Source organism: Phascolarctos cinereus, unplaced genomic scaffold (genome assembly GCF_003287225.1).
Source record: "Phascolarctos cinereus isolate Bilbo 61053 unplaced genomic scaffold, phaCin_HiC Scaffold_726;HRSCAF=1367, whole genome shotgun sequence".
NCBI lineage: Eukaryota > Metazoa > Chordata > Mammalia > Diprotodontia > Phascolarctidae > Phascolarctos > Phascolarctos cinereus.
In genome coordinates, this window is record NW_027556098.1 from 374826009 (window position 1) to 374846760 (window position 20752).

At 44.2% G+C, this 20752-nt stretch overlaps 2 long non-coding RNA genes across 2 annotated transcripts; one reads left to right on the forward strand and one right to left on the reverse strand.

Annotated features, from left to right (window-relative positions):
- The first annotated feature begins 5786 nt into the window (after window positions 1-5786).
- LOC144454196 (uncharacterized) lies at window positions 5787-13059 on the forward strand. Its single transcript, XR_013482511.1, has 3 exons — window positions 5787-5863; window positions 9740-10055; window positions 12984-13059. It is a non-coding gene; the product is annotated as an uncharacterized LOC144454196 (long non-coding RNA).
- On the reverse strand, window positions 10111-15265 carry LOC144454197 (uncharacterized). The gene is made up of 2 exons (XR_013482512.1): window positions 14856-15265; window positions 10111-13446 (listed from the first exon to the last, which is right to left on the reverse strand). It is a non-coding gene; the product is annotated as an uncharacterized LOC144454197 (long non-coding RNA).
- Between the last annotated feature and the right edge of the window lie 5487 nt (window positions 15266-20752).

Sequence of the window (20752 nt, forward strand, 5' to 3'; positions counted from 1 at the left end):
AGGTGCCCCTGTGATACCAGGCCCTTCCTGATGTCCTCGGTCACCAGCACCCTCTCCTTTGAATTACTATGTATGTGGCCCCGTTGTAAACCTCCCCGACTCCCCACCCCACCCTCGAATGTATGCTCTTTGAGGGACAGGACTGGTTTTCAGCAGTATTTGCACAGAGCCTTGTGCTCACATGTAACCCATACGCGTACTTGTGTGCACACATCTTTGCCCATAAGCATTCACAGACTGTCAGACACCTGCCCAAGCACGGCAGTCAGGTGTGCCTCCTCTGACCGCTCCCCTTTCCCTTTCCTCCCCAATTCCCCACCCCCACCCTGGCCGGGTAGTAGGACAGTGGAAAGAGCGCCATGTCCCAAACCAGGGGCGATTCCTGTCTGAATCTTGATTCCAACACTTATTAGTTGGATGACTCTGGAAGGCCCAGTGAGCCTTAGTTTCCCCTTTTGTAAAATGAGAAGAATAATCATAACTGACAATTGTACAGAACTTTACGTTGGCAAAGCGCTTTTTATCCACAATCTCTATGGAACCTTCCAGTGATCTGTCCCCTCCCCCCAAGGAAGGTGCCTGAGCAGAGGGGCACCACACCCACCTCTGCATACCTGCCTGCACATCAGAGCCTGTATCTGCACCTGCTCACAGGCAAACCTCTCTCATTCAGACATATGTGCCCTCACACCCCGAGGCAGAGGAGGCTGGCAGGGCATGACTTTGTTCATACATAGCCACACATATAACCTCCAGCACAGACCCAAGAGACATCAGACATACATGGACTTATTCTTTCTTCTGCAGAAGAGGGTAATGTACATGTATGTGCTCACCCTTATGCACACAATCTCACATTCACTTAAGGGAAAAGCATGATGCCTGGGGGTGTTTCATGCACATGCACTTGTCCAAGCAAAGAGATGCCATGGCTATGTACACACACACATACATACACAGACACTGATATGTATATGTACATGCATATATATACACATATATACATATGTAGGTATAGCCATGTATAACTCACACACCCATACATACTCACATATATATATACACATATAAGAGTATGCATGTTTATATATACATATGCATATACCAATGTGTATATATATACGCATGCATACATACCTATATATATATGCATTGACATATATAATATAAACACATGTACAAATGCATACATCTGTGTGCCCATGTACATGTATATACATAGGTGTATCCATTTACAGACACATCATATACATACACTGATGTATATATGCATATATAGGTATATACATGTATGTGTGTTTATAAACACACATGGGGGTATATGTTTTCCATTAATTCTAGCAGCTTATTGGCTTGTCTTTCATAATCTATCTTGACTATAGTCACATCCGTTCCACATTACTGTATATGTATGTATGTGTAAAATTAAATTTGTTTAATGAACAAATTTTTTTCCTCTCTCCTACTCCTTTATCCCCTTGGGGAAAAACTCTGTGGGACCAATATGTAGGGTCAAGTAAAACCCGTTTTCTCCATTGCCAAAAATGCCTTATTTGGCACCTTGGGCGCCTCACCCTGGTCAGGCTCCATTATCAGCCCTCTGAAATCAATACATACTTAAACATAATTTCACACACCCGTCCAGCACAGAAGTGCAAGGCCCCTGTGTGTGTGTACACACACACACACACACACACACACACAGAGCCTGTCCAGGCAGTGATAATCCTGTCCTATTTATCCCGCTCCTGTTCCACCCCTGACGAAGGCATGGATGTGATGAAGCCCTCAGCCACACTCTGCCCATCTTCTCTCTCTACCCTCTTGGCCCCCTGACTGACAAATGATGTTGTTTGAAGGTATTCTTGAAATTTCTGATGGAGACGAGTTTCCTAAGTGCTTTTAGAGGAGGATTGTACTTTGTAATACTTGTCATAGCTGGGCTAGTAAACTCCAGGCCTTTAAAAGCCGGAACCTCACTCTGTTTCCTGAAGAAGAGGGAATAGGTCATTAACTATGAATTTCAAATGAAGTAGATTTACAGTATATATCATAGAAATCTGCTCACACGGGGTGGGCGGCATGTACCAAGTGCTCTGAGGGGCCGGGTGCCAGGAGCCTAGTGGGAGACTGGCTGGGCCCAGAAACAAGTTCTTGTAGATTTTCTTGGCCAAGCTGACTGAAGACGAGGCGTTCCTTCCCAGGTCCCCGATGTCATGTGCTGGGGTCGCAGCTCAATACTGTCCTCAGAGCTAAGGCTGGCAGGTTGGGCAGCCTGATAGTGTGGAGGCATTCTATGCTCCTGAGAGGGCACTGGCTAGGGTGCCCATCCTGTGGGCGTCTAGACGCTGGTGTAATGCAGAGGGGAGGGGAGGGCCTTTTGGAGGAAGGAGCAGAGAGGGTAGAGTAGCAAGGACACTGGGTTTTCATTCAACCAGCATATATAGACATATACACAGACACATACATGTAAATATACATACACTATCATAGGGAGCCTTAGATATTATCTTTTCCTACCCCATGATTTTAAAGAGGAGGAAAATGAGACTCTAAGAAGTAGTGACCTGTCCAAGGTCACATAAGTGACAGTGTTTGAGCTGGGAATTGAACCCGGATACTCTGACTCCAGAACTAACACTCCTTCCATGGTTATCAAGCTCTTACCATGTGTCAGCCGCTGTGCTAGGCACCGAGGACACACACACACACACACAAGAAAAACTCCCTGCGTTTCAGGAGCCCCCGTTCTACTGAGTGGTGATGGTGGTATGGGGAACCACATGTATACACGGCAAAGAGCGTTTATTAAACACTTACTATACGTCTGACATTGTGCTAAGATTGGAGATACAAAAACAAGCAAAGAAAGAAAGATGAGGCCTGCTCGCGGGGAGCTTACACTTCTTTCTTTTTTTTGGCAAGGCAATTGGGGTTAAATGACTTGCCAAGGGTCACATAGCTAATAAGTGTCAAGTGTCTGGTCTGAGACCAGATTTGAACTCAGGTCCTCCTGACTGCAGGGCCGGTGCTCTATCCACTGAGCCACCTAGCTGCCCCAGGGAGCTTACGTTTTAATGGGAAATGAAAACACACAGAAAGGAAGCTGAAAAAGGGAGGGGAAAATGTACCCACATGGAGGTGTTGTGTTGAAGTCCAGATAATAGCAGCACAGCTGAGAGGGGAAGGTGGGCTCACTGTCCTTGGCCCTTCCCGGAAACGCAGGCTCCAGGAGAAACTCCCCAATGGGATGAGGGGGGCCATTCAGTACAGTCCAGGCTTCAGACCCTGAGGGAAGTTCCAGGGTGAGATTGCAGCTGAAGCATCTTACACAGATAAGGAAACACAAGATGTCCACAAAGTAAACACGAAGTAGCGTTAGGATCTTACATCAAGACAGACACACAAGCCACTACTATATAAGAAGAGTCTTGACTAGGTAAGAGGCTGTACGGGTCAGTGAACAGAAAGCCAACCCCGGGTCAGGAAAACCTGGGTTCAGATCCTGCTCCTGACACACGCAGCTGCGTGATTCTGGGTGAGTTATTTAGCCTCGGGGCAGGGGGACAAAACCTGATTGGGAAGTGAGAGTCCTGGGTTCTAATCCTAGCTTTATCACTTGGTAACTAGGTGACCTTAGGCAAATCACTTTCCCTTTCTAGACACCATCCCCCTCATCTTTAAAGTGAGTGGGGAGGACTTTGGAGTCAAGAGTAACACGCAGCACTATCCATTTCTAACACTCCTCTTGCCTAGAGAGGCATTGTCCCATGGTGGATAAGAATGCCTAGCTCTGGGTTCAAATCTCACTTCAAATATTTACTCATTGTGTGACCCTGAGTAAATTACTTAACCCTTCTGAGTCTTAGTTGCTTGTTTACAAAGTGGGGATGAGAATAATAGTACGAATTCAACAGGCTGCTTTGAGGATCAAATGAGTTAAGGTCCACTGAGCACTTTGCAAACCATAAAGTGTTATTTAAGTATGAGTTATTATTATTGTTGTTGTTGTTATTATTATTATTATTATTATTAGCTACCTGGAATAGGAGCAGCTTTTGGCCAGGCACAAATTACCTTGTGTGGTGCCCTAGGACACCTCCTCACATTTGTATTGGTTAAAATGAACATCTGTCTATCCTCTAGATGAGGGATGGGGAGGGAGGGGAAGAAAAAGGGGAGAATATCTCGAGCCTGAGTACTGATTGGGCTAGGCAGTTTTTGCCCAGGGATTAATGAGGCCAAGCAGGCAGGTGACAGGTAGGTACCAGGGAGGCAGAAGAGTTAGGATGTTACTAAATAAACCCCAAATGAAATCCTTTGCTGGATCTGGCCTGCAAGTGTGCACGACATGAGTGGAAGCACCCTCCTGTTTCCCAGGCCGGGGAAAAACGTGAGAGATATGACACAAGGAGACTCAAAGGAGAGTCTGCAGAGATTCCCTGAAACTGGGGAGAAGACACTGGTCCTCCAAAAGACTGATGGGAATCCTCTGTTTTTCAAGTTAGCCTCATTAGGAACCTCAGCTGCAACCAGAGACTTCTTGGGATTGGGGCTACAAGATACACTAAGGGTCACCTTCTGGGATCTTGGTTTAGGGCTGGAAGGAACTCTGGGGATCACTGAGTCCATGTTATGGATGAGGAAACTCAAGGCCAGAGAAGTCGACTCGCTAGGTAATAGGACCTTGATAAATACTTGCTGATTACCCCCAAATCACACAGGGAGTAAGTAGCAGGGCCAGGATTTAAAGCCAGGTTCATGATTCCAAAGCCAGCACTTTCCACTGGATCAGGAATATGAATTTCACTTATAGTGTGGGAGCCTCGTTTGGCCGTTAACCCCAAGGCTAGAGGGGGTGATGGATTGATGCTGATTCTATCTATGGGGCTTTTCAATGGTGTTTTTTGAACCCTAGCTTGGGATGAGGAGGAGAGGAGGGGGATTAGAGGGTGAGAGATGCCTGCTCTCTGAGTCATTCCCTGACTGTTTCTGTAAGGCTGTCTGGCTTCTCTGACCCGTGCTGCAGAAACGCCCTCAAGGAGAGGGTGAAGAGGCACTATCAAGGACTTAGCTCCTGTTAAAACAGAGTTATCATAGCAGCCCAGCAAACTGATCCTGGAAGACTTGGGTTCACATCCCACCTTGACGTCCTCATCTGTAGAATGGGGATAATGATAGCATGCTCCTCAAAGGACTGCTATGAGAATCAAGTGCGATAATGTACGGGGAAATGCTCTGTCAACTGGCACTTGAAAAGCATTACAAAGACAACAATTTACAAATAACTTGTTATTGTTAAATGTGAACTATTTTTATCACTGATAAATTTCCTTGTTATTCTCCAAGCCCAGATACTTTGGGTAGTGGAGCCCGATGCACAAGACCTGTAGGATATGTTAATAAAACAGGACGAAGCCCGACGAGTACAAAGGGAAAGACTTGTAGGACCTCTTCTCCTACCCCTCCTGTGCAGCTGCACTGAGATCCTTTCCCTCCTCTGTACACTGTAAGATTCTTCGCAGTGTATAGAACGCCAGCAGAGGACTCAGGTCCCCTGGCTCCCAGTCAATCATTTTTTCATTACTATCACACTGCTTTCTCATCTCTAAACGAGGGATTGGACCAGATAATCTCCAAGGACCCCTCTTGACTCTCAAATCCTCTGTTCTGAGATCCCTTAACATTCTAAGTGAGATCACAAGTGCCGGAGCTTTCAGAGGACAGAGGTCATAGAGGGCTGGTGTGGTTGAGGAATGTCTTGCTCCAGCTGAGGGTTCATCTTTGGGAAATGTCCAAGGCTCCCTGGGGGGGTCAGACTTACCTGGGACGATGTAGGAGCCCTTAAAGGCTTGCCATGCTGGTGAGTACCGGCAGGCTCACCACCTACTGGAGTTCAGATTTGGGCTAGAACTGGCTGTTAGAAAGAAACTTTGGTTATAATTCACTTCCTCCTTCTCCATGAGGTCTCCTCAGAGCCCCAGGAATGTGTAATAAGATTAGAACTTCCAGCCTCTACCCCCCTGAGGGCCTTTGGCAGTCACAGTGCCTGCTGAGAGCCAAATCAGTCAGGAAGTCAGGTCCCGGGTCTCAGATCCTTTGGATGGGAGGGAACTTCATTCATCATGTCTCTTGCTGGCATGTGGCTGACTCAGATGTGGCAGCCACCGGTGCCCCGGGGGCCCCACATCTCAGCCCCGGGCCTTGCCTCCCAGCACCTTCTAGGAATCTCCAGGTTCACTTGCACAGCATGAGCTCAGCCTTGCCTTACAGACCTTGGGCCAGCCAGCTCCCCAGCGTCTTCCCCACTCCTCAGGCCTCCATGCACATTGGCTTTTTTAACTCCCTCGGTGGGTCCCCTCTGCTGTCCTTTCTGGCTCAGGAGAAATTCTAGATTTTTACAGCTGCCCAAAGGAGGGAAAAGAAAATGCAGGAATGGGAACAGAATGGGAACTCCTGGGGTAGCCTTTGCTTGGCCCTGATTACTTCCTAGCAAGCAATTTAACCTCTCTGAGTTAGTCAGTTGGCCAACAACCATCTTTTTAAGGATTTACTATGTGCCATGAACTGTGTTAAGCTCTGGGGAGACAGTTGGTGACCTAGTGGTGAGAGCACCAGACTTGGGAGCCGGGAAAACTTGAGCTGGAATACTGCCTTAGACATTTCCTAGGTGAACTCTCCACTGGCTCTTGCCCTGGCCCCAAATGCTCTCCCATTTCATCTTGAACCCTTGGCTTCTTCAATCTCAGCTAAAGTCTGACTTTCTGCAAGAAGTCTTTCCTGGTTCCCATAATACTAGTGTCTTCCCTTGGGGATTATCTTCTGTTTGTCTTTCTGTGTGTCTGTCTCTATCTATCCAGCGCTCTCTCTCTCTCTCTCTCTCTCTCTCTCTCTCTCTCTCTCTCTCTCTCTCTCTCTCTCTCTCTCTCTCTCTCTTTGTGTCTGTCTTGTCTCTATCTCCCTATTGATCTGTCTTTCTCTCTCCTCTGTCTCCGTCTGTCTGCCTATCTATCTACCTATTTATCTTTCTATCTGTTTGTCTTGTCTTTCTTTTTCTTTCCATCTATCTATCCATCTATCTATCTATCTATCTATCTATCTATCTATCTATCTATCTATCTATCTACCTATCTGTGCCTGTCTTGTCTCTATCTATCTCCCTATCAATCTGTCTTTCTCTCTGTCTCCTCTGTCTGCCTATCTATCTACCTATCTGTCTTTCTATCTGTGTTTGTTTTGTCTTTCTTTATCTATCTACCTATCTCTATCTGTCTGTCTTGTCTATTTATTTATCTGCACATACATACATTGTATTTTTATGATTTACACTTAGTATATAGTAATTTATATATAGTCATATAGTATTGCATATAATAAAATACTATAGTATAATAGTAATTTATATAGTTACATAGTATAAAGTAATAGTACAGTATAGTGTTGTGTAGTATGATAGTAATATAGTATAGCATATATAATATACTATAGTATGTAAATTACTATAGTAATTAAGATATAGTGATATGGTATAGTACAACACTAGTTTATATAGTAATATAGTACAGTATATATATTTACACACACACACACATATTATTGTTTGTTCAGCTGTGTGTGACCCATGACCCTGTGGACCATAGTGTCTATGGAATTTTCTTGGCAAGGATACTGGAGTGGTTTGCCATTGTCTTCTCCAGTGGATTAAGGTGAACAGAGGTTAAGTGACACGACCAGGGTCACATAGCTAGTTCTTGTCTGAGGCTGGATTTGAACTCAGGTCTTCCTGACTCCAAGCCCAGTGCTCTATCTGCTGAGCCAGCTAGTGTATAAATACACCCATAGATTCCTTGTTGTACATAGTAGTTCTCATATTTTCTCCACCACTAGACTGTCAACTCCCTGAGGGCAGGGTCTGTTTTTTTCCTTTCTTTGTGGTCCCAGGGCTAAGTGTGGTGCTTGGCACGCAGAAGGTGCTTCATAAGTGCTCGTTGATTTGACTTGACTTGAGTGACCCTGAATAAGTCCCTTAACCTTTATTTGCCTCAGTTTCCTCATCTGTAAAATAGGGATAAAAATGGCACCTACCTCCCAGGGTTGTTGTGAGGATCAAGTAGGATAACATATGCACAGTATTTTGCAAACCTTAAGGTGCTCTATAAGTGCTTATTGTTATTGTTATTAAAAATAACCTCTGCCTTCAAAGAGCTCGCCGTCTAATGGGACCCGAACTCCCGTGTCTTTATCTGTAAAGTGGGGAGATAGTTCCTGTAGTTCCTACCTCCCCAGAATGTTGTGAGTGTCTCAGATGAGCTGATGGATGCAAAGTGCTTTGTAAAGCTGAAAGTGCTGTAGAAATGTCTGCCAGTAGAACCCGGGCTTCGTTCAAGCTGTACTGCTTTCCCCACAATGTTTTCATGAGAAAAGCACTTTGTAAACCATATTTAGGGTGATAGTTCGGAGCTTGAAGGGACCTTTGGGGGAACTGAGTCCACCCCTACCTCTTTCAATAGGGAAAAAACAAAGGCTTGGGCAGCCTATGGAGAGGCAGTGGGGTGCCTGGAGGAGAGCCAGACTCGCAGGCCTGGGCTCAAACCCCAACAGAGGTCACTTACCTGGGGGGGTTGTTGCACAAATCACTTAGCTCTCTGGGTCTCTGTTCCCTCCTTTACAAATTGAGGGGAGGAAGGAAGTAAGGAAAGAAGGAAAGGAAGGGAATGAGGGAGAGAAGGAAGGAGGGAAGGAAGAAACAAGGAAAGAAGAAGAAAACATTTTTTTAAGTTCTTACTACATGCCAGGCGCTCTGCTGGGAATCTAAATACAAGCCAAAAGAAGACAGTCTCTGCCCTCAAGGAGCTTACATTCTAATAGAGGAAGATAACATATAAAAGTGAGCTGAAAAGAGAGGAGGGGAAAGGGGGTGAAGGTCCTCAGGACTGAGGAATGGTTTTGAAGTCCAGAAAAGGTGAGGAACAGAGCCAGGAGGGGATAGAGGCCAGCTGGCCTGGGCTCCTCCACAAAGTGGAGGCTCCAGGCAGAACTCCCCAGTGGGTGAAGGTGGGGCAGGTCTCTTAGAGAGATGTACCAGGGGAAGCAGGCCACACATAGTGGGGTGAGACAAGAAAATCCCAGGAGCTGAGGAAAGTTCCAGGATGCAAAAGCTGGTGCTGTTCAGTCATTTTTCAGTCTTGTCTGACTCTTTGTGATGCCATTTGGAGTTTTCTTGGCAGAGATACTGGAATGGTTTGACATTTCCTTCTCCAGCTCATTTTACAGATGAGGAAACTGAGGCAAACAGGTGAAGTGACTGGCCCAGGTCACACAGCTAGTAAGTGCCTGAGGCTGGATTTGAATCCAGATCTTCCTGTCTCCAGGCCCAGTGCTCAATCCACTGTGCCACTGAACCTCTTCTGTCATTGAATCTTCCATTAGGCTGAGACCTCTGGGTAGCTTTATATCAGAACAATGAGAGTTGTTGTTGTCGTTCTTATCACTGTCATCATCATAATCATCTCTCACAATACCAACTCCACAGAGTGCCACCCAGTGATGGACTAAAATTCCAACGTCACAAATCACTGGTCAGCAATAGTCGTGACTATGGACCCCACAGAGTGCTGTCCAGCAGCAGATGAAACTATTGACTCCACCACCTACCAGTCAGCAGTGGATTTAATGAGTGACCCCTTAGACTATTTCATAATGCTGGATGTAGCTTCTGACCTCTCGACCTCTTCCTCAGGGACGGATGAAACCACTGACCTCTCCACCCCTAGTTCTGCAATGGATTTAACTTCTGCTCTTTCGTCCTGCTCGTCTACCATAGACATAACCACAGAACCCATGGCCAATCATTCTGCCGTACTGATACCCACTGACTCCAAGCCCTCTGGGATGGTTATAGATCAAGCCACTAACCCCACAGCACATCATAGAACATTCGGTATGACCCAGGTCACAACTCAGCACTCAGCCATGGATGTAAATGAAGTGACGGTGCCTTGCTCAGCTATGGATGTAACAAGCAGCTTCCAAGCTAAAGATGAATTAGAGAAGAGGTTTGCTATGGGGGTAGAATGGGGTGGGTGAAAATTTAGCATTTGCTCCTCTCTGTTTTGCATCTTCTTTTAAAAATTATTATTTATTTTTAACATTCATTTAAAAAATTTTGAGTTCTGAATTCTCTCCCTCCCTGCCACCCTTCCCCCATTATGAAGGCAAGCAATGTGATATTAATCATACATGTAAAATCGTGCAAAGCATATTTCTACATTAGCCATGTCTCCCCTCTCCCCTCCCCTGCAAAAAGCAAAAAAAAGTGGAAAAATATGCTTCAATCTGCATTCAGACTCCATCACTTCTTTCTCTGGAGGTGGATAACATTTTTCATCATGTCCTTTGGAACTGTCTTGGAACATTGTATTGCATGGAATAGCTAAGTCTTTCACAGTTGATCATCATTACAATGTTGCTGTTACTATGTACAATGATCTCCTGGTTCTGCTCACTACACTTTGTATCAGTTCATGTAAGTCTTCCCAGCTTTTTCTGAAACCATTTTGCTCATCATTTTTTATAGCACAATAGTATTCCATCACAATCATTACTATGACTTGTTCAACCATTCCCCAATTGATGAGCATCCCCTCAGTTCCAATTCTTTGCCACCACAGAAAGCATTGCTATAATTATTTTTGTACTTATAGGTTCTTTTCCTTTCCCTTTGCTATCTTTGGAGTACAGACCTAGTAGTGATATTGCTGGGTCAAAGGGTATGCCTGGTTTTATAGCCCTCTGCACATAGTTCCAAATTGTTCTATGGAAGGATCGAACTAGTTCACAGCTCCACCAATAACGAATTAGTGTACCTATTTTCTCACAGCCTCTCTAGCATGTCATTTTACTTTTCTGTCACATTAGCCAATCTGATGGGCTTAAGGTGGTGCCTCAGAGTTTTTCTAATTTGCCTTTCTGTAATCAATAATGGGATATCAATCATACACGTGAAATCGTGCAAAGCATATTTCTATATTAGCCATGTTCCCCACTCCCCAAAAAAGCAATAATCAATTTAGAACATTTCTTTGTAGCTTTGACTTCTTCTGAAAACTGTCTGTTCATATCCTTTGGCCATTTATCAATTGGGGAATGATGTCTATTCATATAAATTTCACTCACTTCTCTACATATTTGAGAAATGAGGCATATAGAAACTTGCTATAAAATGTTCCCCCCAGTTTCCTGCTTTCCTTGTAACCTTGGTTGCATTGGTTTTGTTCGTGCAAAAACTTTTAAATTTGGTGTAATCAAAATTATCCATTTTATATCCTGTGAGCATCTCTTTTTCTTATTTGTCCATAAATTCTTCCCATATCCACAGATTTGATAGGTAAAGTTTTCCATGCTCCCCTAATTTGCTTATGCTAGCACCCTTTATGTCTAAGTCATGCACCCATTTTGACATTTTCATAGTATATGGTGTGAGATATTGGTCTGTACCTAGTTTCTGCCAAACTTGTTGTACATCTTCTTAAGATCTGCCCTGAGTTCTCAGTCTCCAACCCAAGATTTTCCTTCTCCTAAAGGCACTCCTTAACTCAGGGCTCCCACCATCATACCATTACCCCTCAGCACACCAGGAGGAGCTCTCGCGGTAGGCCTTGCCTCCTCCACTGTGTCTCCCTTGCTGTGGAAAAAGATGATGCCTTGTTGAGGGTCCTTCAGTTACTATCTGACGCTAGATAGATATGACTAGATGAGGGCTGCCCCATGATAATCCTCCCTTCCACCACTCCCTACTTCCAATTTACTACTCCTTAAGCCACAAACAGATGCGATTAGTGGAGATCCAGAGAGTCTGTGCTCCCAAGAATAAGCAGTCATTGAGTGCTGTGGGAAAACGGGTACACTAATGCATTGTTGGTGGAGCTGTGAACTAGTTCAATCATTCTACAGAACCCAATAACTCCCACTGAGAATACAAAGAAAGGTGAAAAACAGACCTTGCTCTCAAGCAGCTCACAATCTAATTGGGGGTTGAGGGAATAGATGAAGACAACTACGTACAAACAAGCTATATACTGTACAGAATAAATTGGAGACAGTCTCCAAGCGAAAGCACTGGCATTAAAGAGAGTCAAGAAAGGCTGCTTGTAGAAGGAGGGATTTGGGCTGAGATATCACATTCTCAATATTACTCAGCATTAGGTGGTGTCAGCCTTATTGATCCCATTTTGCAGATGAGTAAGCTGAGGCTTAGGTTAAATGACATTGTTACACAACAAATGTCAAAGGTCTTGAACTTGGGTCTTCTGACTCACAATACAGATGCTCTTTTCCTTACACCACATCTTCATTCAGAAAACAGCCTTCACCCCCTGGGTATTCAATGGAACCCCAAGGGAAGTCACAAAAGCTCCCCACAGTAGCGCAGGGTTAGGGCCTGGGCATTCCCAGTGTCCCTTCTGGCTGAACTAAGGATTTTCCTGCATTCCTTAGCTCACAGCTCCCAATGATGTTTTCTTGCTGAAGAACCTCAGTGGCCCGTCTAATCCATCTAATATGGCTAAAGTTTGCCTTTTGCATACAAGTAATTATCACCCCTTCCCCATGGGTGCTTTGACTTGGTATCCACCTGCTTTGTTCCAGGAGGCTTTTCCCTTCCTCTTCTCCACTCGGCTGCCAAAGGCCTGTTCAACCCTTCTTCCTGACTGCTGACAGAGGTCTGGATTGAGACATCTAATTACAGGGATGCCAGTGACCTCCCATCCTCTCTTGGGGGTTGGGGGTCGCGGGTCGCTGACCTTGGCCTTGAGGCAACCCACCCCTTCCCCAAATAGTCTCTTGCCTGTCATGAATCTTTTACCTTGCTCTTATTGCACTGTCCATAAAATTATTTTGCCTATGTTGATATTATGTGTGTGTGTGTGTGTGTGGTACATTTGTGAAATGGAAGAGAATATTAATAAGAAAACATTTCATAGCAGAGAGGTCTCTATGTCCAGATATTCTCATGGGGAAGATGGACTCTAGCCAAGAAGTCAAGACAACATGGTGTTCATACTAGCTACATGATGAAAGGCAAGTCATTTCCTAGCCCCTACAGCCCCACCCCAATCCTGACTCGGTTTCTCTTGTGGGGGACACTATAGCTCCCACATCTGTAACCCGCGGTCTTAAGAGCGTTCCCTTTTGGAGGCACAGGGATGCTGCGACTTGCCCATAGTCACATGTGCTTAGATCATAGATTTGTAGCTGGAGGGGATAGGGCTGGATCTTATTCACAGATGAGGCATAAGCAGCGTTGGGCTCTAGGCATGGCAGAGTGGTCAGACTCCTGCAGGGACTTGGGGTCCCAAAGACCTGGACTCAAATCGTGGCTGTGCTCCTTATTAATTGTATGGCCTGGGCAAGAGACCCCTTCTCCTCATAGACGTTCAGTGGCATCATCTGTAAAATGAGGAGAAGGTTGTGAAGTGACTTGTGAAGACCCTTCCTGCTCCAGATGTGTGATCCTAGGGCTAGACAGCCTCTCAAGGTCACTTCCCTCCTAGAACGTATGAAGTGCCTGTAATTATCGTTCTCTTTGTGATCTATCCCTTCTTGTGTGCTCTGTCTCCTTCTAGTACAAGTTAATTGATTAACTCCTGGGTGCCTGACTCCTGTCCACGTGCTGCCCTCTCTTCCCCTTCTGAGTGACTGAAAGGCACAACCAGCCTCCTTGGCCCCAGAGAATGGGCTGGGCTCCCTTGCGGTCCAGCGGCAAGAAGCTTTGATAATCCCGGCTTTGATGCCCAGACCTGTGGTAGCAGGGTGGGGAGAGGGGGCCCCGTCCTGTCTGGCTGGTGGAGGAGGAGTCCCAGACAATTCTGCCTTTGTGAGCCCCACCCCAAGGCATCCTCCCATCGAAACCGGCCACCTCTGTACGGTATGTGGGGATGGCAAAATCCCTATGGGAGAGGAATAAGAGGAATAAGAGAATGTAGGATCTCGGTGGATTGGGGGAGCACAAGAGGAAGGTTTGAGAACCCCCTTGTTCTTTTTATCATTTAAAAAATCGCTTTTGATCTGGGACTGTGAGGTTCCAGATTCACCAAAGCCAATGAGCACCTCTTCCTTAACTTACAGCCTTATAGACCTGCTTTAGGAATTTAAAGGTTAAGTGATTTGCCCTGGTCATTCATCTAGTATGTCTCAGAGACAGGATTTGAACTGGAGTCTCATGTGCAGGATCCTAGCTATAGGGACCTTGGAAGCCGCTGAGTCTATCTATTTAACAGATGAGGAAACTGAGGCCCAAGGGGATTAAGTGACTTGCTCAAGGTTTTACAGGAAGTAAGCACCAGAGACAAGATTTGAATCCAGATCCTTGAACTCTGGAATCATGCTCTTTTGACTGTCCCACCCTGCCTTGCCTCCATCTTCCTGACTCCAAGGCTGGCACTCTATAAATTGGAACAGGGAAGATGGAATTTAGATAGGAAGATTTTTCAGGGTTGGGAGACAAGGAACATATTGCCAGGGAGCTAAATTCCACAGTCTGTTCTAGTGAGAAGAGCATTGGATTGAGAGTCGGAGGACCTGGGTTCAAATCCCATCACTGACCATGGGCAAGTAAGTTAACCTCCCTTCCCTAGTTTCTCCGTGTATAAAACGGGGAGGTTGAACCCAGTGGCCTTTGAGGTCTGCTCTTCATTGTGAGCCTGTTTTGGGGGGTCTGAACCTTGGCTCTGCTCTTCACAACAGCAAGACAAGAGTGACCATGGGTGAGCCAACAGGCCTCAGTTTCCTCCTCTATAAGAGTACACCAGATGACCTCTTCAGTCCTTTTGAGCCTATGACATGGGTAGACTACTTACCTATAGCAGATCTGAGTCTGGGGAAATTGGATTAACTCATCTCTTGATGTTTTTTCCAGCTCAGGATCTCTGGTCTCAGATCCAGAGAAGCTGGACAGCTTGTGTTCTCTCGGAAGAAAGTGAAAGTGAGGCACAGAAAGACAGAGGAAGGACTGGGGCTTGGCCAGTGGCCCGTGGTGAGTCTGTGGCATGATCATAAATGGAACCCAATTTCCAGTTTTGGTTTCTGGTCCAGATACTCTGAAACTCCTCTAGAGACATAGCAGATCAAAGAATTAGAACTGAAAGGGAGGTTAGAGAGCACAGAGTCCAACCCCACACCCCTCACCCTCCGTTCTACAGATGAGGAAATTGAGGCAGACACAGGCAAAGTAACTTGTCCAGGATCACATAGCTAGTTTGAGGCAAAATTTGAACCCAAGTCTTTCTGACTTCAAATCCTATATCTTATCTACTACAGCACGCTGCTCCCAGCCTGTGGTGACGAGACTGCATTTCAAAAGGCTTCATTAACTCTGAGATGAATCTTCTTCTAGCCTTGGTCAGGCCTGTGGATTTTTTCCACCCCTTCCCTCCTCTTCATAACTCTCCTCTTTCTCCATTCCCTTATTTCTTGACTCTCATCTTTCTACCCTTCCATGCCATCCTTCCTCCTCCAACCTCAGCCCTCTCAATACTTCTAGGAGATGGGAGGAGGGACTTCACAGGCATTATTTCTTCCATCCTTCCATTAAGGACTGAGCCAGGGCAGCCGACCCATGGTCAGGCTGGCCTCTGAAGCAGTGTAGCAGAACTGGCAGAGCCCTGGATTTGGAGAAATGAGCCTTTTAGCTCTGGCTCAGGGCCTCGCTACCTATGTGATCTTGGGCAAATGGTTTAACCACTGTGGGCTTTGGGCCATCCTCTGTAAACAGAAGGTATCAGACTAGACACTCCCTTCAGCTCTCTGCATCCTGGCTCCACTTTCCTTATCTGTTAAATGGAGACAAGAACACCTTCCCTACCTACCTTTCTGGGTCATTGTGGGAAAAACAACCCAGACTCCAGTTCTTATTTTCTTTCCTTGAATGAAATGTATTTGGGTCTTGGACTCCTGGGTGACTTTGGGAAGTGATGTCTTCCATGGCAGACCTTAAGTATTCACCATGAGATGCCAAAGTGGAGGAAATGGTGAGATAAGTCAAGAGGGGATGAGGTAGGATATGTCAGTGGGGGACACTGGGATATGTAAGTCTGGCACACTGTGGGTTAAATGGGGAACACTGACGTGTGGTAGTAGGGTCACTGAGATGTGTAAGGGGGAAGGAGATGACTATTTATATTACACCTAATATGAGCCAGGCACCATGCTAATGCCTTACAAATATTATCTCATTTGATCTTTTTAATTGCCCCAGAAGGTAGATGCTGTGATTATCCCAATATTACCGTTGAGGAAACCAAGGCAGATAGAGGTGAAGTGACTTGCCCAGAGTCACATAGCAAAAAAGTGTCTGAGGTCAGATTTGAACTAAGTTCTTCTTGCCTCCAGGTCCAGAACTCTTATCCATCGTACCACCTAGGGGATGGTAGGACGGTGGGGGATACTGGGATGCTTAATTAGAAGAGGGATTGTCTAGTTTTGTCTTTGTTTCCAGCTCCTGGTAGCATGCCTGATACGAATAAACACTTAAGAAGCATTTGTTGAATTCATTTGAACAGAATGTAAATGAGGAACAGCACAGGATATGCGGGTAGGAGACACTGGGGTGTCTAGGGCAGGGGATGCTGGGGCTGAATAAAGGAAGGGGTGCCGTGGGATACTCAAGTAGGGCTGCTTGTTTCTATGGGACAAGTTCAGGGGTGAAATCTCAGGGCACTTGTTAATCAGGGTATTGCTGGGAGGGGAATTTTCTTTTCATCTAAAAAATAATTTATGATATCTTTTGTTTTTACATCACCTTCATTTCTGAATGTATCCCTCCTCCTCCTTGACTCAGCAAACTAACCCTTGTAACAAGTAATAGAAAAAGAAAGGAGAAAAATAGTTCTATTAAACAAACCAACATATTAACCGAGTCTGACAGTACATGGGGGACTTCTTTTTTCCAAGTTTTCTTTTTTTTTTAAATTTATAGTTTATTTATTTTTAACATTCTCTTTTAAAAAATTGAGTTCCAAATTCTCTCCCTCCTTTCTGTCTCTCCCTTACCCACTGAGAAAGCAAGCAACATGATATTAATTACACATGTGAAGTCATGCGAAACATATTTTTGTATTGGCCATATCACAAAAAAGCAAGAAAAATAAAGTCAGAAAATTATACTTCAATTTGCACTCAGAGTTCATCAGTAATCTCTCTCTGGAGGTGGAGGGCATTTTTTTGTCATGAGTCCTTTGGAATTATTTTAGATCATTATGTTGATAAAAGCAGCTAAGTCTTTCACAGTTGATCATTATTACAATATTGCTATTACAGTGTGCAATGATGTCTGGGTTCTGCTCACTTCATTTTGAATCCGTTCACAGAAGTCTTCCCATGTTTTTCTGAAACCATCATTTCTTATAGCACCATGGTATTTCATCACATCCACAACTTTTTTGATGAGCATCACCTTAATTTCCAGTTCTTTGCCACCACAAAAAAGTTTGCTATATTTTTGTACATATAAATCCTTTTTCTTTTTTCTTGATCTCTTTGGAGTACAGACCTAGTAGTACTATTGTTGGGTCAAAGGGTATGTATATTCAGTTTTATAGTACTTTGGGAATAGTTCCAGATTATTCTCCAGAATTATTGGACCAGTTCACAACTCCACCAACAGTTCATTAAAGCACCTATTTTCTCTCATCCTCTCCAGCATGTCATTTCTAGTAGGTGTGAAGTGGTACCTCAAAGTTGTTTTAACTTGCATTTCTCTAAGCAATAGAGATTTAGAGCATTTTCTCATGACGATAGATAGCTTTGATTTCTTCTTCTGAAAACTGCCTGTTTGTATTCACTTATCAGTTAGGAAATGGCTTTTATTTTTATAAATCTGACTCAGTTCCTTATGTATTTGAGAAATGAGGACTTTATCAGAGAAATTTACTGTACAAATTTTGATATTGCTTCATTGTCTATGGCATGTTTTAACAAAATGTAGTTTCCTTGATTATCTCTTTCAGTTTGGCATATTTTTGCTTTTGCTTTGTGTGAGATCATGATTGCTGCCTCTGCCTTTTTTTTTTCAACCTCAGTGGAAGCATAATAGATTCTGTTCCATCCCCTCATTTTAATTCTGTGTGTTTTTCTGTCTCAAGTGGGTCTCTTGTAAATAACATGTTGTTTTTGCATTCTGATTTCCAATCCATTCTGCTGTGAATTTTCAATCTATTTTCTTTTGTTAATCATTCTCTCTTTTTTTCCTGTACCTCCTCAAAAGTCTGCTTTGCTTCTCACCACTTAATCTGCCCTCCTTTTATCATCCTCTCCTTTTCTCTTATCCCCTTCCCCACCTATTTCCCTGTTGTATAGGAAAGATTTCTATACTCAACTGAGTATGCGTTCTTCCCTCTTTGAACCAATTCCAATGACAGTGAGGTTTGAGTATTGCCTCCCATGACCACTCTTATTTTCCCCTCCACTGCAAAGTTCTTCCTTGTGTACCTCTTTTATGAGAAAATTTTCCCATTCTACCTACCTCTTACCCCCTTTCCCAGTGCATCTGTCTTTTCTACCTTTTCACTTTTTTTTTTTTGAGATCATCCCAACATAATCGACTCACACCCAGGCCCTCTGCCCATGTAGGAATATACACAATTTAACTTTATTAAGTCCCTTATGCTTTCTTTTTCACATTTACCTTTTTGTGCTTCTTTTGAGTCTTCTGTTTGAATGTCATATTTTCTAGTCAGCTCGGGTCTTTTCATCAGGAATACTTGAAAGTCCTCTATTTCATTAAATGCCTATTGTTTCCCCTGAAGGATTATACTTAGTTTTTCTGGGTAGGTGATTCTTGGTTGTAATCCTAGTTCCTCTACCTTCCAGAATATCATATTCCAAGCACTCTGCCTCTTTAATGTGAAAGCTGCTAAATATTGTGTGATCCTGACTATGGTTCCACAATATTTGAATTGTTTCTTTCTGGCTGCTTGCAATATTTTCTCCTTTACCTGGGAACTCTGGAATTTGGCTATAATATTCCTGGGAGTTTTCATTTTGGGATCTTTTTTAGGAGGCGATCAGTAGATTATTTCAATTCCTATTTTACCCTCAGATCTAAGATATTGGAGCAGTTTTCCTTCATAATGTCTTGAAATATGATGTCTAGGCTCTTTTTTTTTCATCATAGCTTTTAGGCAGTCCAATAATTCTTAAATTATCTCTTCTTGATCTATTTTCCAGGTCAGTTGTTTTTCTGATGAGATATTTCATTTTTTTCATTCTTTTGTCTTTGTTTTATCGTTTCTTGATGTCTCATGGAGTCACTGATGTCCACTTGCTCACTTCTAATCTTTAAGGAATTATTTTCTTCAGTGAGCTTTTGTACTTCCTTTTTCCATTTTGCCCATTATGCTTTTTAAGTTATTTTTTTTTCAGTGAATTTTTGTGCCTCTTTTACCTTTAGGCCAATTCTGTTTTTTTAAGGTGTTATTTTCTTCAGCATCTTTTGGGTCTCTTTTACCAAGTTGTTGACTCTCTTTTCACAATTTTCTCACATCACTAGTTTCTTTCCCCAATTTTCCCTCTATTACTCTTATCTCTTTCTTTAATTTTTCCAGGTATTCTTGTTGGGCTTGGGTCCAATTAGCACTTTTCCTTAAGGCTTCATTTGTAGCTGTTTTCACATTCTTGTCTTCTTCTGAGGTTGTCTTGGTCTTCCCTGCCATAGTAGTAGCTTTTAAAGGTCAAGCTTTTTTTTCTTTTTTGTTGTTGTTATTGTCTGCTCATTTCAAGCCTATTTCTTGACTCTGAACTTTATGTTAATGTTGGGCTCTGATCTCCTGGGTGGGTGGGTGGGAATCCCACTGCCCCAAACTTTAGACTTTTTAGTGCTGTTATTTTCTTGATTTTTTTTTGGGGGGGGCGCAAGGCAATCAGGGTTAAGTGACTTGCCCAGGGTCACACAGCTAGTAAGTGTCAAGTGTCTAAAGCCGGATTTGCACTCAGGTCCTCCTGACTCCAAGGCTGAAGCTCTATCCACTGTGCCACCTAGCTGCCCCCTAGTGCTGTTATTTTCAAGGCTAGCTCTAGGGGTCTGCTAGTTTTCAGTACTTCCAAGATGTTGCGACCTGGAGAGATCTACTTTCCTGGTCTGTGTTCTGGTCTTTACCCAGGAAGTGTCCCTGTTTCCCTGAAGCCACAAGCCCTAGTATTCCTCTTGACCCCAGAACTGGGACCAGGTCCCCTGCTCTCCTACAGCCAAAAGTGCTAGAGCTCCTCTCTGCCCTAGAGCTGCGACCAAGGTCTCTCCTCCCTTGAGACCAACCAGAAGCATTCCTCTCCACCCTGGAACTGTAATCCAGAGCTGCTTATGAGCAATAGAGATGCCAGTCAGCACCAGCTGCATCCAGTGTCAGCAAAGGGTCTTCTGTAATCTCTTTTGTCTGACGCTGTTTCTGTCTCTAGCCTGAGAACTTCTGAAGCTGCTACTGTTGTGGCTGCCTCAGAGGCTCACCACTGGTGCTGCTCCAGGTGTGCTCCGGGCCATCCTCTACCCCAGTGTCATGGACCTTTCCTGCCAACCTCCTAAGTCATCTCAGGCTGGAAAAATGTCTCATTCTGACGTTTTATTGGCTCTGCCATTCCAAAATTTGGTTTGAGGAGTTCTTTGTTTGGAAGAGAATGTCGGGAGAGTTCAGCCGGGTTGCTGCCTCTCCTCTGCCATGTTGGCTCCACTCCCACATGGGGGATTTCTAATGAATCCCATGGAGGT